Consider the following 20,645-nt stretch of genomic DNA (forward strand, 5'->3'; position numbering starts at 1 on the left):
TGTGAAATACTCATCTGCCATCTCCTTGTCCCCGTTATTATGTCTCCAGTCTCATTTTCTAGCAGTCTGATATCCATGATCATCTCTTTTATTTTTTATATACTTGAGAAAGATTTTCTATCTACCTTGATATTGCTTTCATCTTTCATCCTTTCCCTCCTAATAACTCTTTAAATTACTTTCTGTAGGTTTTTAAAAGCTTCCCAATCCTCTATTATACCACTAATTTGCTGTATGCTCTCTCTTTTGCCTTTACATTAGCTTTGACTTTCCTTGTCAGCCATGGTTGTACTACTTTGCCATTTGTGTGTTTCTTTGTTTTTGGAATACATCTATCTTGCACCTTCCTCATTTTTCCCAGAAACCCAAGCTATTGCTGTTCTGCTGTCATCCATGCCAGCATCTCCCTCCAATTTACCCTGGCCAACTCCTCTCTCATGCCATTGTAATTTCCTTTACTGAATTCAAATACTGCTACATCAGACCCTACTTTCTCCTTATCAAATTTCCAGTTGAACTCAATCATATTGTGATCACTGCCTCCTAAGGGTTCCTTTAATTCAAGCTGTAGTCCACATCGCAGCTACTGTTTGGAGACCTATATATAACTGCCATCAAGGTCTATTTACCCTTGCAGTTTCTTAACTTAACCTACAAGGATTCAACATTTTTTGATCCTATGTTACATCTTTCTAATGATTTAATGTCATTTTTTAACCCAAGAGACACACCACCCCCTCTGCCTACCTTCCTACAATGTATACCGTTGGACATTCAGCTCCTAACTGTAATCATTATTCAGCCATTATTCAGTAATGACTTCAACCGCACACCCAACAATTTGTAAAATAGCAAGATTATCCACTTTATTTCTTATACTCCATGCACTGAGAAATAGCACTTCGAGTACTGTATTTGCTACCCTTTTTGATTCAGCACCCCTAGTACACTGATACTCACCCTGCTAGCTGCAATTTTGTCCTATGATCTGCTTGCCCTTCTTGACAGTCTGACTGCAAGCTATTTTGTTTTTCTTTTACCATCTGTCATACCCTGAATCCCTTCACTCCAGTTCCCACCATCCTGCCAAATTCGTTTAAACACTCCCCAACAGCTCTAACAAACCTACCCATGAGAATTTTGTCTCCCTCAGGTTCAGGTGCAACATTCCCCTTTTGCACGAGCACTACCTCGCCCAGAAGAGAGCCCAATGATCCAAGAACCTGAAGCCCTGCCCCCTGCACCAGCTTCTCAGCCACACATTTATCTGCTGTTTCTACCCTCATTAGCAGGTGGCACAGGTAGCAATCCAGAAATTATTATCCAGGAGGTCCTGCTTCTCAGCTTTTTGCCTAGCTCTCTAAATTCTTTCTTCAGGACCTCTTTGCTTTTCCTTCCTATGTCATTGCTACTAACGTGTACCAAGACATCTGGCTGCTCTCTCCCTCCCTCTTCAAAATACTGTGGATGTGATGTCCAAGTTGTCCCTGACCCAGGCACCTAGAAGGCAACATACCATCCAGGTGTCCTGTTCACATCCACAGAATCTCCTGTCTGTTCCTCTTACTAGTGACTCCCCTATCACTACTGCTCCCCTCTTCTCTCTCTTTCCTTTCAGCACCACAGTCCCATGCTCAGTGCCAGTAGCCTGGTCTCTGTGACATTCCCCTGTGAGGTCATTCCCCACAACGGTAGCCAAGGCAGTATACTCATTATTGAGGGAAATGCCAAACAGGGGTGCTCTGTGCTAACTATCTATTCTCTTTCCTATTTCTTCTCCTGACAGTCGCCCAACCTCCTGCAACTTGGTGGTGACTACTTCCCTGTAACTCCGATCAATGATCTCCTCACTCTCCCGTACAAGCTGAAGATCATCCAGCTGCTGCTCCAGATCCCTAACATGGTCTTCAAGGAGCTGCAGCTGGATGCACGTCGTGCAGAGACTCTGGATCTCCCAGGACTCCAACATCCAACACGAAGAGCACACAATGGTCATTTAAGCTACACTAAGTATGCCTGACACAGTAAGGAAAAAAGGGAAGCTTAACAGAAACTTACCCAGAGCTAATGCCTCTTCCGGGCCAAAGCCTGACACTCCGACTCTCACCACTGGCCCACTCCCAACAATGGCTGCTCCGCTTGTCGGCTCTGTACTTTTACTTACTCATCTCTGTGCTGCTCCTGCTGACCTGCGAGAAACCTCCTCTCTGTGCGCTGCTCCCACCGCTGATTGGGCCACTGGAATGGCACGTGTTTAGATGCAGAGTAAGGAGGGGTGGGGTTGGAAATAGGTGGAAATTCTGGAAATATTGGATATTATGGGCTTGCTTACTACCTATTACACTGCTGGCATTTAGGGCAGAAATGAAGGTCCTCCATCTCTGGCAGTGTTCAATGCTAAACTAAACTAATTCCTTCTGCCGGCACATGATGCATATCCCTCTATTTCCTGCATATCGTGTCAGTCAAAAAGTTTCATCGATACTTCTTTTGCATCAGCTTCCAATACCACTCTTGGCGGTGCATTCCAGGCACTTACCACTCCGTGAAAATCGCTTGCCCAGCACATATCTTTCAAACTATCCCCCTCTCACCTTAAAGCTATTCCCTCTAGTATTCACCATTTTTATCCTGGGAAAAAGATTCTGACCCGTCTACCCAACCTGTGCCTCAAATAACTTTATAAACTTCTGTCAGACCTTCCCTTGGTCTCCAGTGCTCCAGGGAAGCCAATCGAAGTTTGCCCAATTTCTCGTCTGTGGATTACCCTGAGCAACCCATCTTACAAATTTGAAAAAAATTGTCCTTCTAATCTCAGATTTCCAGTCTTCAAAAATTGTAAGAATAAAAATGAATAATGGGGTACAGATGAGCTGGAACATCTGACAAGCACCTCAGTTACCTGTTGGTACTAAATTCGTAGGATTTACTGTCATGGAGTTATGCAAAATCCTAATTTCCTGCATTGATATTCCTGTGATACTGAAGTATTCAATTCATAATATTTAATTATGGCACCCTACTGTTTGCAATTGTCTTCTTTGATGTCTGCCTCAGGCTACAAAATTGTTAAAAACACCCACAAAAGTTCCAACTGTTTACATTATATGAAACAACACAAGTCAGTGTGTTTTGGAAGAAAAATACGTTTCAGAATTAATGTAACTTTAATAATCATTTAAAATTCTCTCTTTCAGTTTTAATGTCAACTGTATTTTTCTGAGATTTTGTTAATTTAACGTTCTGGGCACAGTTTTATTTGGTATTATTTTGCACACGTCTTCTGATTTCACTCACTGCTTTTGATGTCCACGTCCAATTTATGAATGACTTAATGATAGTATGAATTCAACCATGAATGGTCCCAAGCCTGCCTGTGAAAGGAGAAGTGTTGGGCATGGAGCTAGCAACCCCATCCCACCAATAAAAAACAAAATCAAGAGCTAATAGACGAAGGGTCTCGGCCTGAAACGTCGACTGCACCTCTTCCTACAGATGCTGCTTGGCCTGCTGCGTTCACCAGCAACTTTGATGTGTTTAGCTAATAGAAGACCTCATCCCTGAGAGAGGAAGTATCTTTGAAGATGGACTACAGTGGGAACAATTTGAAAAGACTGGCCCAGGACAGACGCCTCTGGGGGTTTGCTGTCAGTGGCCAATGCTCCGTTAGTGGTGATAGGCTAAGAAGAAGAAGGCGAAAGCATGAAAACTGGAAGTACAGTATAATTATATGGCTCAAAGCAGCCATTCCTCGGAGTGAAGTGAAATAACTTGCTTGTAGAACTATGCTGGCAGTGTATATTCTTTGAGTTTCGCCTAAGTAGAGTCTACTGTTGTTGGTAAAAACTCAGGTGGCAATGAGAAAGTACAAAGGAATGAGACAGATCAGCTTGGTGAGCCATGTCATGACAACGACTTCACACTCAAGGAGACCATGGAGGTCAAGGACTTCAGCAAGGGGAAGCCGGGAAAACACGCACTAATCCTCATTGAAGGGTTAGCAATGGAAAGGATTAGAAGTTTTAAGTTCCTGGATATCAACATCTCTAAGAATCTGCCCTGGGTGCAATATATTAATGCAATCATGAAGAACGTATGCCAGAGGCACAACTTCATTAGGAGTTTGAAGGGATATGGTATATCACCAAAGACTTTTACAAATTTCTATAGAAGTATAATGGTGAACCAAGAGCAAAGTACAAATATATCACCATATACAATCCTGAGACTCGTTTTCTTGCAGGTATATGCAGTAAATCCAAGAAACACAATAGAATCAATGAAAAGCCACAATCAACAAGACGGACAAATAACCAATGTGCAAAAGATTACGAACTGTGCAAATACAAAAGATAAATAAATAGATAGATAAAGGTGCTTAGGGTAACGATGGCACCTAATGGTGACCCTTTGCTTGCATCTTCGGAAGCAGCTCTATTTCTATGCTTAATATCTTTATTTTTCCCTTTCAGGGTTCTGTTGACAACCTTGACCTGGAGATACATGCTGACTTTGGTTCTTTGTGGGAATGGGACCAGCTCTTGGGGTCTCATGACTGGCTGCTATTCGATATGCCAAGGACACAGCCTAGAGGACTAGTGTGCCTTCAGGGTTCCAAGATTTTGTGGCTCTGGAGGTGGGCGGACACGAGGTCAGTGCCGCCACCAGAAACTGGTGTGTTGTGGGACATGGAAGATCAAAAGCAGCAAGCTGGCTGCTAGCTGTGTGCCCAGAGACCTGAGTTCAACAGGGTCACCTCTTTTTCCCTTATTAGGGAAAGAGAGAGAGAGCCTGTGGTAAGTCAAATACTGGGTGAGCGAGAAGTCTTTGGGGGTACTGCAAGCCTGTGTCTTTATTGATGCTTTTCTGCATGTTTGAGTGCTCGGTGGGGGGCGCTGATGCTTTTTTGCTGGTGGGGGAGGGGGGATTGTTGCTTTGCTGCTGTTTATGTGTGGATGGGGGAAGTTGGGGGAACTTTGGGTTCTAACATTTAACTGTCATTCATTCTTTGTGGCACTCCTTTGTTTTCATGGATTTTTGCAAAGAAGAAGAATTTCAGGATGTATACTGTATAAATTTCTCTGACATTAAATGTACCTTTGAAACCTTTGAAATCCATAAGCAATAAATATTGGGAACATGAGGTGACGAGTCCCTGGAAATGAGTAGGTTGTGGGAAGAGTTCAGTGATGGGGTGTGAAGTTCAGTAAAGTTATCCCATCTGGTTTAAGAGTTTAATAATTGAGGGATAATAATTGTTTCTGAATTTAGGTGTGTGGGTCCTGAGACTCCTGTACCTTCTTTCTGATAGCAGCAGCAAGAAGAGAGCATGACCTAGGTGATGGGAGTTACTGATGATGGATGCTGCTTTTCTGTGACAGCGCCCTGGTGTAGATGTGCCCAATGGTGGAGAGGGCTTTACCGGTGATGAATTGGGCTGTATCCACTATTTTTGTGGGATGGTCCTTTCAAGGGCATTGGTGCTTCCATACTAGACTGTATTGAAAAGAATCAATATACTCTCCACCACGCATCTATAGAAGTTTGTCAAAGTTTTAGATGTCATTCCTATTCTTCGCAAACTTCTAAGGAATTAAAGGTGCTGTCATGCTTTCTTCACTGGGCCCAAGACAGGTCCCCTGAAATAATAATGCTGAGCAACTCTCCAGTTCTGATCCTCTGTTGAGGACCGGCTCATGGACCTCTGGTTTCTTCTTCCTAAAGTCAATAATCAGCTCCTTGATCTTGCTGACATTGAGTAAGAGGTTGTTGTTATGGTACCTTCCAGATTAGCCCACCTTGCTAACTCCTAACAGACAAAATCCACTGTCTGCTCATCATCTGCCTTTTTGGTTACCTCTTCAAAAAACTAAAAGGTTTGTCAAACACAAAGCACAAAGCCATACTGAGCCATACTTCTTAATCAGACTCTGTCCGTCCAAATGCTGGTAGATCCTATCCATCAGAATCCCCTCCAGTAACTTCCCCACTACTGATGTCAGGATGACTGGCCTTCGTTCCCTTTTTCAACAATGGAGCAACAGTAGACACCTTCCAATCTTTGGGAACTTCACCAGTGGCTAACAATGAAGCAAATACCTCTGCGAGAGCCTCCACAATTTCTCCTCTATCCTTTTTCAAAGTCTATTTCCCACAATGTATTACTCTCTGACTATGACTCTAACCTGAATCCCTAACCCCTGCACCAGCTCCTCGGCAACTAATTCATCTAGCCTACCTTACCATTCTTACCTTACCAACACATGGCACCAGGAGTAATCAGGAGATCACGACCCTTGCTTCTTAACTTCTCACCGTTGTAATCTTCAGCGTGGCCGTGAGATTCTCTGATCTCCTGCATCTTGTAGGAGGAACATTCCACTACCCTAACTGCCTACATTGAATCATGTGTTAAAGATAACAACAAAATAAAGCTTTATTTGTTTTTTTCAGTGAAGCATTTTAAAGATCAGATCTCACACCCAACACCTGGGCCACTTGGGCCTCTAGAGCCAAAGCCCCACTGCTACACTGGCCCACTGTCACAATGGCCACTCCACCTGACCTTTCTCCTGGCTGATGTTAATTAGCTCATTGTACAGTCAGCTGTTAATTAACAATCAGCAAACATGCCTCTTTTTAGAGTCCTGCAAGATGCACTCACCTCTTCCCCCTGAGCATCAGACCTAATTACAGACACAAGCCCAACTACTGCTGCTAGCCCTTGAGAGAATATTCCCTTCAACAGTACCCAAAGAGGTTTGTCTGTTAGTGAGGGGAATACCCACAGGAAAACCCTTTTAGAGTCCTGCTGGTGAAACTCACAAGCAAGTCCCGAGACCTACCTCTTTCAAACTCCCCTGCTCTCACGCCAAGTCCCAAGACATAGAGTCACAGAGACACTGAGCACTACGGCATAGAAACAGGCCCTTTGGCCCATCTAGTCCATACCAAACTATAATTCTGCCTAGTCCCATCAACCTGCACCCAGACCACAGCCCTCTATCTCCCTCCCATCCATGTACATACCCAAATTTCTCTTAAATGTTGACGTCAACCCCACATCCACCACATCTTCAGGCAGCTCATTCCACACTCTTACCATCCTCTGAGTAAAGATGTTCCCCCTCAGGTTCCCCTCAAACATTTCTCCTTTCACCCTTAACCCATGACCTCTAGTTGTCATCTCACCCAGCCTCAGTGGAAAAAGCCTGCTTTCACTTACCCCTCTGAATTTTGTATGCCTCTATCAAATCTCCCATTATTCTCCTGCACTCTAGGGAACAAAGTTCCTGGAGTCCTGTAAAGTGAAACTTCGAGCAATGTAAAATAAAACTTCAGTCACGATTTATTTGGTTGCTTTTAGAGTCTTTGAATGTGCAGTTCTTATTCTGTTTTCATACAGAACATGACCCAAATCATTTTTCATGCATCTTCATCCACCTTGAGTAAAATCAGTTGAATCTACTTTTCCTGTTGTCTATATATTCAGCCAGGATGAAAAGCTTTGTTTGAAATTCAAATGAATCTATGAAAAATGCAAAGGCAGATTGGGAGTTAGTATACAATAATATCTATATGAAAAATGTAAATAGGAGGAATAATGTATTCTGTAGCACGCTGACACATGCCAAAGGGCCACCTTTGAAAGACTGTGATATAATTGCATACTAAAAATGTATTACATAATCAGAACTGTAAAGCAGCCACCTGGGATAATGGGCGGTTTGTTCAATTACTAATGTGCTACTGATAAATTGTCATCTGAATCAGAATCAGTTTTATTATCACCGTCTTATATAGTGTGAAGTTTGTTGTTTTGAAGCAGCAGTGCAGTGCAAAGATGTAAATTAATATAAATTAAAAAATCAATAAATAGTACAATAGCTGAGGTAGTGTCCTTGGGCCATTCAGAAATTTGAGTAGAGAAGGAAAGAAGTTGATCTTGAATCATTGAGTGTGGGTCTTCAGACTTCTTGACTTCCTCCCTGATGGTAGTAATGAGAAGAGGGCATGCCCTGGTTGGTGACATTCCATAACGATTGATGCCACCTTCTTGATGTGCCTCCTGAAGATGTTCTCAATAGTGGGTGGGGAGCTTTATGTCCATCATGAAGCTGGCAAATCTATGACCTTCTGCAACCTCCTGCACTCCTGTGAAATTGGAGCCCCCATACTACTGGCTGTGATGTAACCAAACAATACCACTGTACAGCTGGATCCTCTATATCCTCATTTGCAGACCCCAGACAGTTCAGATTGGCAAGGACGTCTCCTTCACAATCTCTATCAGCACAGGTGTACCACAAGGCTGTGTGCTTAGCCCCCTGCTCTACTCACTTTATAATTATGACTGTTAGGCAAAGCACAGCTCCAATGCTATATTTAAGTTTGCTGATGTTGTTGTTGTTGATGAATCAAGCATGGAGACAAATCAGCATGAAAGGGGGAGATATGAAAATTTGGCTGAATGATGTCACAGGAACAGCCTCTCACTTGGTGCCAGTAAGACAAAGGAGCTGATTATTGACTTCAAGAGGAGGAAACTGAAGGTCCATGAACCAGTCCTGATTGGGGGATCACAGAAGGAGAGTGCCAGAAACTTTAAATTCCTTGATGTTATCATTTCAGAGGATCTGCCCTGAGTCCAGCACGTAAGTGCAATTACAAAGGAAGTGTGGTAGCACCTCTACTTCCTTAAAAGTTCATGAAAGTTTGGCACGTCATCTAAAACTTTGACAAACTTCTGAAGATGTGTGGTGGAGAGTATATTGACTGCTTGCATCACAGCCAGATATGGAAACATCAATGCCCTTGAACAGAAAATCCTACAATAAGGATATGACCCAGTCCATCACAGGTAGAGCACTCCTCAACATGGAGCGCAGTCGCGGGAAATCAGCATCTATCATCAAGGACCCGCACTATCTAGGCCAGGCCCTCTTCTCGCTGCTGTCATCTGAAAGAAGGTACAGGAGCCTCAGGTTCAGGAACAGTTATTACCCCTCAACCATCAGGCTCTTGAGTCATATGGGTAACTTCATTCACACCATCACCGAACTCTTCCCACAATCTATGGGCTCACTTTTAAGGTCTCTTCATCTCATGTTCTTGATGTTTATTGCTTATTTATTATTATTATTATTATTATTATTATTTCTTCTATTCTTTCTTTTGTTGTGAATCAGCACAATAGAGGTAAATTTGAGTTGAGCTTTTATAAAATAAACAACGACATTTATTAACCTCTACTCAAATAAAAATGGAACAGTAAATGAACAATTAACTTAAACAGATGTTAGCAGCATTATGCTTCTATAGTTATCAAACAGTCGAACTTAAAGACAATTCTCAACAGATACCATTTAAGCACTGTCTTAAGGTTGTAATTTAATAAGCCCAAATGATTCCTGAAATTCGAGAGGACAGACTTCCCGAACCAGCTTTGGAACAGTCCCCGAAGTAAAGACGTCACTGCTGACGCAGCTCCCAGCCGAAACGCCTTATCGGAAGTTATGACGCAGAATACGAGTTCTCAAAGTAAGTGACCTTTCTGCTGGAAGTGGTCATCACACAATACCCAAACCGTGTAAGGGTTAACAAAACGTGCGTGCCACATATGGATGGTTCCAAATGTCAGTCACACCCGTAATGCGCTGAATGCTGCTGGTTAACCCCAATCCCTCCAGGGTTTGTTCAGATTCTTCACTCTCACTCGCTCTTCTTCTCCGATGGCGTAACTACCAACGGTGAGTTCCCACCAAGACGAACTACGCAACAACTGCAGTCTCCCCTTATATACCAGTTAGAACATGCCATTACGAGATATCACATCACCCCACTATCACAGGAGAATTACATCATTCCAATAGCATAAGACAATTACATCATATTCATGAGTTACTCACGAGATATGTAACACTTTTTATATTTGCACAGTTTGTCACGTTTTGCACATGGGTTGTTCACCCATCCTGTTGGGTGTGGCCCTTCAGTGATTCTATTGTGTTTCTTGTAGTTCCTGTGATTTCCCACAAGCAAATGGCAAATGAATCTCAGGGTTGTATATATACTTTGATAATAAATTTACTTTGAACTTGCATCAGAAAAGTAAATGGTCACCTTTAAGGTGCTCTTCTAGAAGTTTCCGCTTCTACTCCTGAAGAAATAAGTGGAGAAAATTGTGAACTGGAACCCACTCCAGGGAAGAATCCTGATGACAGGCTAATGGAAAAGCAAGCTGATGTTATGGGGGTGCATGAGGGTTTAAATCAATATATAAAAATACAACATTTGAAATTTCACATTATATAATACTGTGCAATAGAATCAGAGTACAGGATTTAACTAGCAAGAACTTTGTTTTTGGAATTATCCCAAAAAATGTACTTATAGCAAGAATGGCAAATGTGTATTGATTTAGGACAATGTAGGCAAAGGAATAGCAATTATTTTAAAATCAATTAGTGATGTTATAGTGGGATAAATTAAGAAAGGCAGAGAGTGACTTCTTTCATCTCCAATTATCACTATGTCCTGAGAATTGAAGACTTTGACACATACAGCGCATCTTTAGATCAAAACTCACAAGAGACAGTTCTTAAGTCTGTAGTTGCATAAGCATCAAACAGAACATTTGGTAACACTGGCATTTGATGGTCCATACTGAAATGTTTCATTAACCTTTACAGTCTGATCTCTGAAATCTATTGATGCCAACATTGCACTTGCAATTTGTTGCATCATTGATTATCCGTGTTATAACTAGTGAATAAAGAAGCACATAACTAAAAGGATAGGTAGTGACAGTGTATGTGGTTTGTGATAAATTGGGCAACTTTTGGTGTTCTTCGGGTTTATTTTGAAAATTCAGCAAAGATTTAAGGAGTATAAAAAGTGCAAGAAAATACTTAAGAAGGAAATCAGGAGGGCTAAAAGAAGACATGAGGTTGCCTTGGCAGTCAAAGTGAAGGATAATCCAAAGAGCTTTTACAGGTATATTAAGAGTAAAAGGATTGTAAGGGATAAAATTGGTCCTCTTGAAGATCACAGTGGTCGGCTATGTGCGGAACCAAAAGAAATGGGGAAGATCTTAAATGGGATTTTTGCGTCTGTATTTACTAAGGAAACTGGCATGAAGTCTATGGAATTAAGGGAAACAAGTAGTGAGATCATGGAAACTGTACAGATCGAAAAGGAGGAGGTGCTTGAGGCAAATTAAAGTGGATAAATCCCCAGGACCTGACAGGGTATTCCCTCGGACCTTGAAGGAGACTAGTGTTGAAATCGCAGGGGCCCTGGCAGATATATTTAAAATGTCGGTGTCTCCGGGTGAGGTGCCGGAGGATTGGAGGATAGCTCATGTTGTTCTGTTGTTTAAGAAAGGATCGAAAAGTAATCCGGGAAATTACAGGCCGGTAAGTTTGACGTTGGTAGTGGGTAAGTTATTGGAGGGAGTACTAAGAGACAGAATCTACAAGCATTTGGATAGACAGGGACTTATTAGGCAGAGTCAACATGGCTTTGTGCGTGGTAGGTCATGTTTGACCAATCTATTGGAGTTTCTCGAGGAGGTTACCAGGAAAGTGGATGAAGGGAAGACAGTGATTGTTGTCTACATGGACTTCAGTAAGGACTTTGACAAGGTCCCACATGGGAGATTAGTTAGGAAAATTCAGTCGCTAGGTATACATGTAGAGGTGGTAAATTGGATTAGACATTGGCTCAATGGAAGAAGCCAAAGAGTGGTAGTAGAGAATTGTTTCTCAGAGTGGAGGCCTGTGACTAGTGGTGTGCCACAGGGATCAGTGCTGGGTCCATTGTTATTTGTCATCTATATCAATGATCTGGATGATAATGTGGTAAATTGGATCAGCAAGTTTGCTGATGATACAAAGATTGGAGGTGTAGTGGACAGTGAGGAAGGTTTTCAAAGCTTGCAGAGGGACTTAGACCAGCTGGAAAAATGGGCTGAAAAATGGCAGATGGAGTTTAATACAGACAAGTGTGAGGTATTGCACTTCGGAAGGGCACACCAAGATAGAACATACAGGGTAAATGGTAAGGCACTGAGGAGAGTCAGTGGAACAGAGGGATCTGAGAATACAGATACAAAATTCCCTAAAAGTGGCGTCACAGGTAGATAGGGTCGTAAAGAGAGCTTTTGGTACATTGGCCTTTATTAATCAAAGTATTGAGTATAAGAGCTGGAATGTTATGATCAGGTTGTATAAGGCATTGGTGAGGCCGAATCTAGAGTATTGTGTTCAGTTTTGGTCACCAAATTACAGGAAGGATATTAATAAGGTTGAAAGAGTGCAGGGAAGGTTTACAAGGATGTTGCCGGGACTTGTGAAACTCAGTTACAGAGAAAGGTTGAATAGGTTAGGACTTTATTCCCTGGAGCGTAGAAGAATGAGTGGAGATTTGATAGAGGTATATAAAATTATGATGGGTATAGATAGAGTGAATGCAAGCAGGCTTTTTCCACTGAGGCAAGGGGAGAAAAAAACCAGAGGACATGGGGTAAGGGTGAAGAGGGAAAAGTTTAAAGGGAACATTAGGGGGGGGCTTCTTCACACAGAGAGTGGTGGGGGTATGGAATGAGCTGCCAGACGAGGTGGTAAATGCGGGTTCTTCTTTAACACTTAAGAATAAATTGGACAGATACATGGATGGGAGGTGTATGGAGGGATATGGTCTGTGTGCAGATCAGTGGGACTAGACAGAAAATGGTTTGGCACAGCCAAGAAGGGCCAAAGGGCCTGTTTATGTGCTGTAGTTTTTCTATGGTTTCTATGGTTTTCTATTTAGAAAACAGAACAGGCCATTGGGTCCACAATGTTGCGCCGAACCAGCTGAAAAGCAAATCAAAAACATCCAAACACTAACCCCTCCTACCTACACTATGTCCACATCCCTCTACCTTGCTCACATCCTTTCCAAATATCTTTTAAAAACCTCTAATGTATTTGCCTCTACCACCATACCAGGCAGTGCATTCCAGGCATCCATCACTCTTTGAGAAAAATACTTACCTCTCACATCCCCCTCTCAATTCCAATGCATGCCCTCTGGTATCAGACATTTATCTAACAGATGCCTTCAATCAGTTCCATTAATCATTAAAGGTGGGCTTGGGTGATATCCCTTTGAAGATTGAAAGGTATTTTTAATTAGGAATTGTTGCTTATTGTAATGGGTGAGATTACTTCTGTTTAAAAAGTTGGGTGGTGATAAAAGTAGTAACTGATGGTAGGTGACAGATTCTTCAGAAGTAGGCAGTACACATGCACTTGTTAGTGCAGTGGTTGGGTTATTGGACTAGGATCTAATACTCTGAGCACTTGGCTAAGAGGCATAAATTAGGGAGATGGGGAGGTTAAATTCGTACAATTAAATAAATATTGAATTATTTTTTAAAATGCCTTTTCTAGGTAATAGTAACTGTGAAAATGATAGATTGTCATAAAATTCTGGCTTACTAATGTCCTTTAGGAAGTAATTAGACCATCCTTATTGAGTCATAACGATATAGTGAGCAGTTTTGGGCCACTTATCCAGTAAAGGATGTGCTGACACTGGAGAAGCTTCAAAGGAGGTTTATAAAAATGATTCCCAGATTGAGCAGCTTGTCATATGAAGAGCGTTTGATGGCTCTATGCCTGTATTCACTGGAATTTTGAAGAATGAGGGATGACCTAATTGAAACCTATTGAATGTTGTAAGGTCTGATGGCAGTTATTTATAGGCTTCCAAACAGCTGCAGGGATGTGGACTACAAATTACAACAGGAAATAGAAAAGGCTTGTCAGAAGGGCAGTGTTATGATAATTGTGGGGGATTTTAACATGCGAGTGGATTGGGAAAATCAGGTCGGCACTGGATCTCAAGAGAGAGAATTTGTAGAAGGTCTGCGAGATGGCTTTTTAGAACAGCTTGTTGTTGAGCCCACTAGGGGATTGGCTGTACTGGACTAGGTATTGTGTAATGAACCGGAGGTGATTAGAGAGATTGAGGTGAAGGAACGCTTAGGAGGCAGTGATCGTAACATGATTGAGTTCACTGTGAAATTTGAAAAAGAGAAGCTGAAATCTGATGTGTCGGTATTTCAGTGGAGTAAAGGAAATTACAGTGGCATGAGAGAGGAACTGGCCAAAGTTGACTGGAAAGGGACACTGGCGGGAAAGACAGCAGAGAAGCAGTGGCTGGAGTTAATGTGAGAAGTGAGGAAGGTGCAAGACAGGTATATACCAAAAAAGAAGAAATTTTCGAATGGAAAAAGGATGCAACCATGGTTGACAAGAGAAATCAAAGCCAAAGTTAAAGCAAAGGAGAGGGCATACAAGGAAGAAAAAATTAGTGGGAAGACAGAGGATTGGGAAGTTTTTAAAAGCTTACAAAAAGAAACTAAGAAGGTCATTAAGAGGGAAAAGATTAACTATGAAAGGAAGCTAGCAGATAATATCAAAGAGGATACTAAAAGCTTTTTCAAGTATATAAAGAGTAAAAGACAGGTGAGAGTAGATATAGGACTGATAGAAAATGATGCTGGAGAAATTGTAATGGGAGATAAGGAGATGGCAGAGGAACTGAAGGAGTATTTTGCATCAGCCTTCACTGAGGAAGACATCAGCAGTATACTGGATACTCAAGGGTGGCAGGGAAGAGAAGGGTGCGCAGTCACAATTACGACAAAGAAAGTACTCAGGAAGCTGAATAGTCTAAAGATAGATAAATCTCCCAGACCAGATGGAATGCACCCGCGTGATCTGAAGGAAGTAGCTGTGGAGATTGTGGAGGCATTAGCGATGATCTTTCAAAATTCAATAGATTCTGGCCTGGTTCCCGAGGACTGGAAGATTGCAAATGTCACTCCACTATTTAAGAAGGGGGCAAGGAAGCAAAAAGGAAATTATAGACCTGTTAACTTGACATTGGTGGTTGGGAAGTTGTTGGAGTCGATTGTCAAGGATGAGGTTACAGAGTACCTGGAGGCATATGACAAGATAAGCAGAAATCAGCACGGATTCCTTAAAGGAAAATCCTGCCTGACAAACCTATTACAATTTTTTGAGGAAATTACAAGTAGGCTAGACAAGGGAGATGCAGTGGATGTTGTATATTTGGATTTTCAGAAGGTCTTTGACAAGGTGCCACACGAGACTACTTAACAAGATAAGAGCCCATGGAATTACGGGAAAGTTACATACGTGGATAGAGCGTTGGCTGATTGGCAGGAAACAGAGAGTGGGAATAAAAGAATCCTATTCTGGTTAGCTGCTGGTTACCAGTGGTGTTCCACAGGGGTCCGTGTTGGGGCCGCTTCTTTTTACATTGTACATCAACGATTTGGATTATGGAATAGATGGCTTTGTGGCTAAGTTTGCTGACGATACGAAGATAGGTGGAGGGGCCGGTAGTGCTGAGGAAATGGGGAGTCTGCAGAGAGAATTGGGTAGATTGGAAGAATGGGCAAAGAAGTGGCAAATGAAAAACAATGTTGGAAAGTGTGTGGTTATGCACTTTGGCAGAAGAAATAAATGGGCAGACTATTATTTAAACGGGGAAAGAATTCAAAGTTCTGAGATGCAACAGGACTTGGGAGTCCTCATACAGGATACCCTTAAGGTTAACCTCCAGGTTGAGTCAGTGGTGAAGAAGGCGAATGCAATGTTAGCATTCATTTCTAGAGGAATAGAGTATAGGAGCTGGGATGTGATGTTCAGGCTCCATAAGGCACTGGTGAGAACTCACTTGGAGTACTGTGGGCAGTTTTGGTCTCCTTATTTAAGAAAGGATGTGCTGACGTTGGAGAGGGCACAGAGAAGATTCACTGGAATGATTCCGGGAATGAGAGGGTTAACATATGAGGAACATTTGTCTGCTCTTGGACTGTATTCCTTGGAGTTTAGAAGAACGAGGGGAGACCTCATAGAAACATTTTGAATGTTGAAAGGTATGGACAGAGCGGATGTGGCAAAGTTGTTTCCCATGATGGGGGAGTCTAGTACGAGAGGGCATGACTTAAGGATTGAAGGGCGCCCATTCAAAACAGAAATGCGAAGAAATTTTTTTTAGTCAGAGGGTGGTGAATCTATGGAATTTGTTGCCACGGGCAGCAGTGGAGGCCAAGTCATTGGGTGTATTTAAGGCAGAGATTGATAGGTATCTGAGTAGCCAGGGCATCAAAGGTTATGGTGAGAAGGTGGGGGAGTGGGACTAAGTGGGAGAATGGATCAGTTCATGATAAAATGGCGGAGCAGACTCGATAGGCCGAATGGCTGACTTCTGCTCCTTCGTCTTATGGTCTTATGGTCCTGATAGAGTGGATGTGAAGAGGATGTTTCCTATGGTGAGAGAGGACGTAGCCTCAGAATAGAGGGGTGTCCTTTTAGAACAGAGATGAGGAGGAATTTCTTTAGCCAGACATTGGTGAATCTGTGGAATTTGTTGCCACAGGTAGATATTGAGGTCAAGTATTCATGTTTATTTAAGGCAGAGGTTGACAAATTCTTGATAGGTCATGAAGGGATACAGTGAGAAGACAGAAGATTGGGGCTGAGAGGGAAAATTAATTAGCTATGATGAAATGGCACAGATTTGATGGGCCAAGTGGCCTAAATCTGGTCTTTTAGCTTGTGCTCTTATTTCAGGGAGTATCAGGATGGACAATAAATGCTGGCATTACATTTTTAACTATGAATGAATGAAAATATGCCAATTTTTAAATTTTTCCATAATATCTAGCTGATGTTTTCTCCTTATTAAACTTTAAATCATGAAAAATTGAAGAATTGTATTTACTTGGTGCCTTATTTTAATCCAAGGAGGTGGAGGGGTCAACACGCTGACTAAATGTTCAGAATTAGGGAGCTATATCATAGGATAAGATGTCAGATATATAGGATTAGGTTCTGTGGGAATTTTTGCTGTGGATTTTGAGGATCTCTGCTCCAGAGGGCTGTAGACATGGTGCTGAGATCAATAAATTTTGGAATTCAGTGGAACAAAGGGATATCAAATTAGCCATGATTTTAAATGATGAGCTTTTCCATGGGGATTTATGGCCTATCTCTGCTCCTGTTTCTTATAGTCAACAGGTCTTTATATCACTTCTCAAAATATGGCATATATTTTATTTCTGCAGGTAGTGAGTAATCAAGTAAAGACAGCGTGCAAACAGGTCCTTTGGCGCCACAGGGATTAGTGCTGTTTGTTATCTATATTGATGACTTGGATGAAAATGTAGTTGGCAGGGTTGGTAAGTTTGTGAATGACACCAAAACTTTGGTACATTATCTCAGATTATAACAGGACCCAGATCAATTGGGAAATTTTGCCAAGTAACATCAGGTGGAATTTAACTCAGACAACTAAAAAATGTATTTTGGGAAGTTAAACTGGCAGAATTTTACATAATAAATGTCAAGCCACTGGAGAACGCTGTGGCCAGAGAGAATCTGGCTGTGAATACTTAGTTCCACAGGTAGACAGTATGGTGAAACATGTGTTTGCCAACATTGTCTTCATCAGCCAGGACAATGGGTACTAGAGCTGGGATGTCATGTTAAATCTGTAGAAAACATTGATGAAGCCACACTTGGAAGTATTTGTCCATTTCCAGACTACAAGGAGGATTACATTAAAAGTCAAAGCTGAGCTTATTGTCATGTGTACAAGTATGAAAATAAGAATGAGATACTGGTTCTGATAGAGCAAAGCTACTGCACAGATACCACATTGTGTTTTGAAGCTGCCAAAGTTCAAACGATTCAGCAAGAGAATACCAGGTGAGAGAAGTACAAAAAACTCTGTTATTGATAACCAAAGTTAGATCAGAGGTGGAGAGTCAGTAACTTTAAATTCCTGGGTGTCACTATCTCAAAAGACCTGTCCAGGACCCATCATACAAATGTAATTCTGAAGAAAGAGACAGCTCCTCTACTTCCTCAGGAGTTTGTGGAGGTATGTCATGTCATCATTAACCTTGGCAAACTTCTATAGATGTGTAGTGGAAAGTGTATTGACTGGCTGTACTACAGCCTGGTATGGGAACACCAATGCCCCTGAGTGGAAAATCCCACAGAAGGTAGTTGATTTGGCCCAGTATATCACGGGTAAACCCTCCCCCACCCCAACCATTAAACACATCTACATGAAACGTTGCTGTAGAAAAGCAGCATCCATCATCAAGGATCCCCACCACCCAGGCCATGCTCTTTTCTCACTGCTGCCATCAGGTAGAAGGTACAGGAGCCTCAGGACTCAACCCACCAGGTTCAAGAACAGTTATTACCCCTCAACCATCAGGCTCTTGAACAAAAGGGGATAGCTACACTCATTTAAGGACTCTGTTATATTGTTATTTCATACTTGTTATTTACTGCTATTTATTTATATCTGTATTTGCAGTTTGTTTACAGTTCCTGATGTTCACTGTTTGCAGTTACTGTTCTATAGATTTGCTAAGTATGCCTGCAGAAAAAGAATCTCAGGGTTGTACGTGGTGACATATGTGGACTCTGATAATAAATTCTACCATGAACTTTGAAGTCCTCCCGCACCTATGCAGTTTACTGGCAATCTAGCTGATAATTGGAAATGCTTCAAAACAGTGATTCACTGTATATTTAGCAGCGAGCAGAACCGGCAGGTTGGAGGAAAAATTGAAAGTGCCTATCTTTCTACATGTAAATGACAAAGGTGCTTTGGACATCTACAATAGCTTTCAAATTGATGAGACAGACTTTAAATTGGACAAACTGATGACAAAATTTGAGGAGTATTTTGTCCCAAGTAAAAACATCACGTATAAAAGATATAGATTCTTTTCCTTTGACCTAGAACCAATAGTCATAGTCATACTTTATTGATCCCAGGGAAAATTGGTTTTCATTACAGTTGCACCATAAATAATTAAATAGTAATAAAACCATAAATAGTTAAATAGTAATATGTAAATTATGCCAGGAAATAAGTCCAGGACCAGCCTATTGGCTCAGGATGTCTGACCCTCCAAGGGAGAAGTTGTAAAGTTTGGTGGCCACAGGCAGGAATGACTTCCTCTGACGCTCTGTGTTGCATCTCGGTGGAATGAGTCTCTGGCTGAATGTACTCCTGTGCCCAACCAGTACATTATGTAGTGGATGGGAGACATTGTCCAAGATGGCATGCAACTTGGACAGCATCCTCTTTTCAGACACCACCATCAGAGAGTCCAGTTCCATCCCCACAACATCACTGGCCTTACAAATGAGTTTGTTGATTCTGTTGGTGTCTACTACCCTCAGCCTGCTGCCCCAGCACATAACAGCAAACATGATCGCACTGGCCACCACAGACTCGCAGAACATTCTCAGCATCGACCGACAGATGTTAAAGGACTTCAGTCTCCTCAGGAAATAGAGACGGCTCTGACCCTTCTTGTAGACAGCCTCAGTGTTCCTTGACCAGTCCAGTTTATTGTCAATTCATATCTCCAGGTATTTGTAATCCTCCACCATGTCTACGCTGACCCCCTGGATGGAAACAGGGGTCACCAGTGCCTTAGCGCTCCTCAGGTCTACCACAGCTCCTTAGTCTTTTTCACATTAAGCTACAGATAATTCTGCTCACACCATGTGACAAAGTTTTCTACCGTAGCCCTGTACTCAGCTTCATCTTCCTTGCTGATGCATCCAACTATGGCAGAGTCATCAGAAAACTTCTGAAGATGACAAGACTCTGTGCAGTTGTTGAAGTCCAAGGTGTAAATGGTGAAGAGAAAGGTTTTACAAATGTGTTAGGTTTCACCAATATTTGGCTGAGCTCCACACACTAAGTCCTGTGTGTTGGGAGACTTGAGAGACCAACTAGTTAAAGACAACATAGTTTGTGGAGACCCTGACAATGTTCCCAAAGAAGGCTTGTTCCGGTGAAAAGATCTAATGCTAGAAAAGGCTGTGAATATGTGTAGAGCAGCAGAAAGCACACGAGCACAAGCAAAAAAGCTGTACAGGGTAAGAACAACAGTGCACGTTGTGAAAACAGAGCGGCAGAGCACAAGGGGGGGGGGGGGCTTCCAAAGCAAAGAGGTAGGATCAAACAGTAAACGCAGCAAATGTGCAGGTAGGATCAAACTGTAAACACAGCAAATGTGCTCATGGTTGCTGAGGAAATGGAGGAAGTTTTTGTAGATTCTCTATAGATTGCTGGTGCAGGTAAAACAGAATGGATTGTTTCAGCGACTGTGAATGAGACAGTAATTCCATTCAAGCTTAACACCGGAGCCCAGGTGAATCTGTTGTCTATGGATGATTACAAGGCTCACAAAGTAAAGAGCAAGATTTACCCAGTGAAGTTAAAAGTGACAGGCTATATTAGAGAGAATGTTCCAGTAAAAGGGGGCTGTATAGTGACTTCCAAGCACAAGGGAAAGCACCTAAAGACAAAATACTGATTGTAGAAAAGCGAGTACAGCTAATATTAGTTCTGAGTGCAGGCAAAAGGCTCAACCTAGTGGAAGGAGTTTGTGTAGTGACTTCACAGACCAAAGGTGACCAGGCAACACTCAATAAAGAATATACAGATGTCTTTGAGGTGCTCAGATGCTTACCTGATGTAACTCGTGGAACTTGTAACAGCATCCACGCGAGATCCAGAGA

This window comes from Mobula birostris, chromosome 12 (assembly GCF_030028105.1).
Source record: "Mobula birostris isolate sMobBir1 chromosome 12, sMobBir1.hap1, whole genome shotgun sequence".
Lineage (NCBI taxonomy): Eukaryota > Metazoa > Chordata > Chondrichthyes > Myliobatiformes > Myliobatidae > Mobula > Mobula birostris.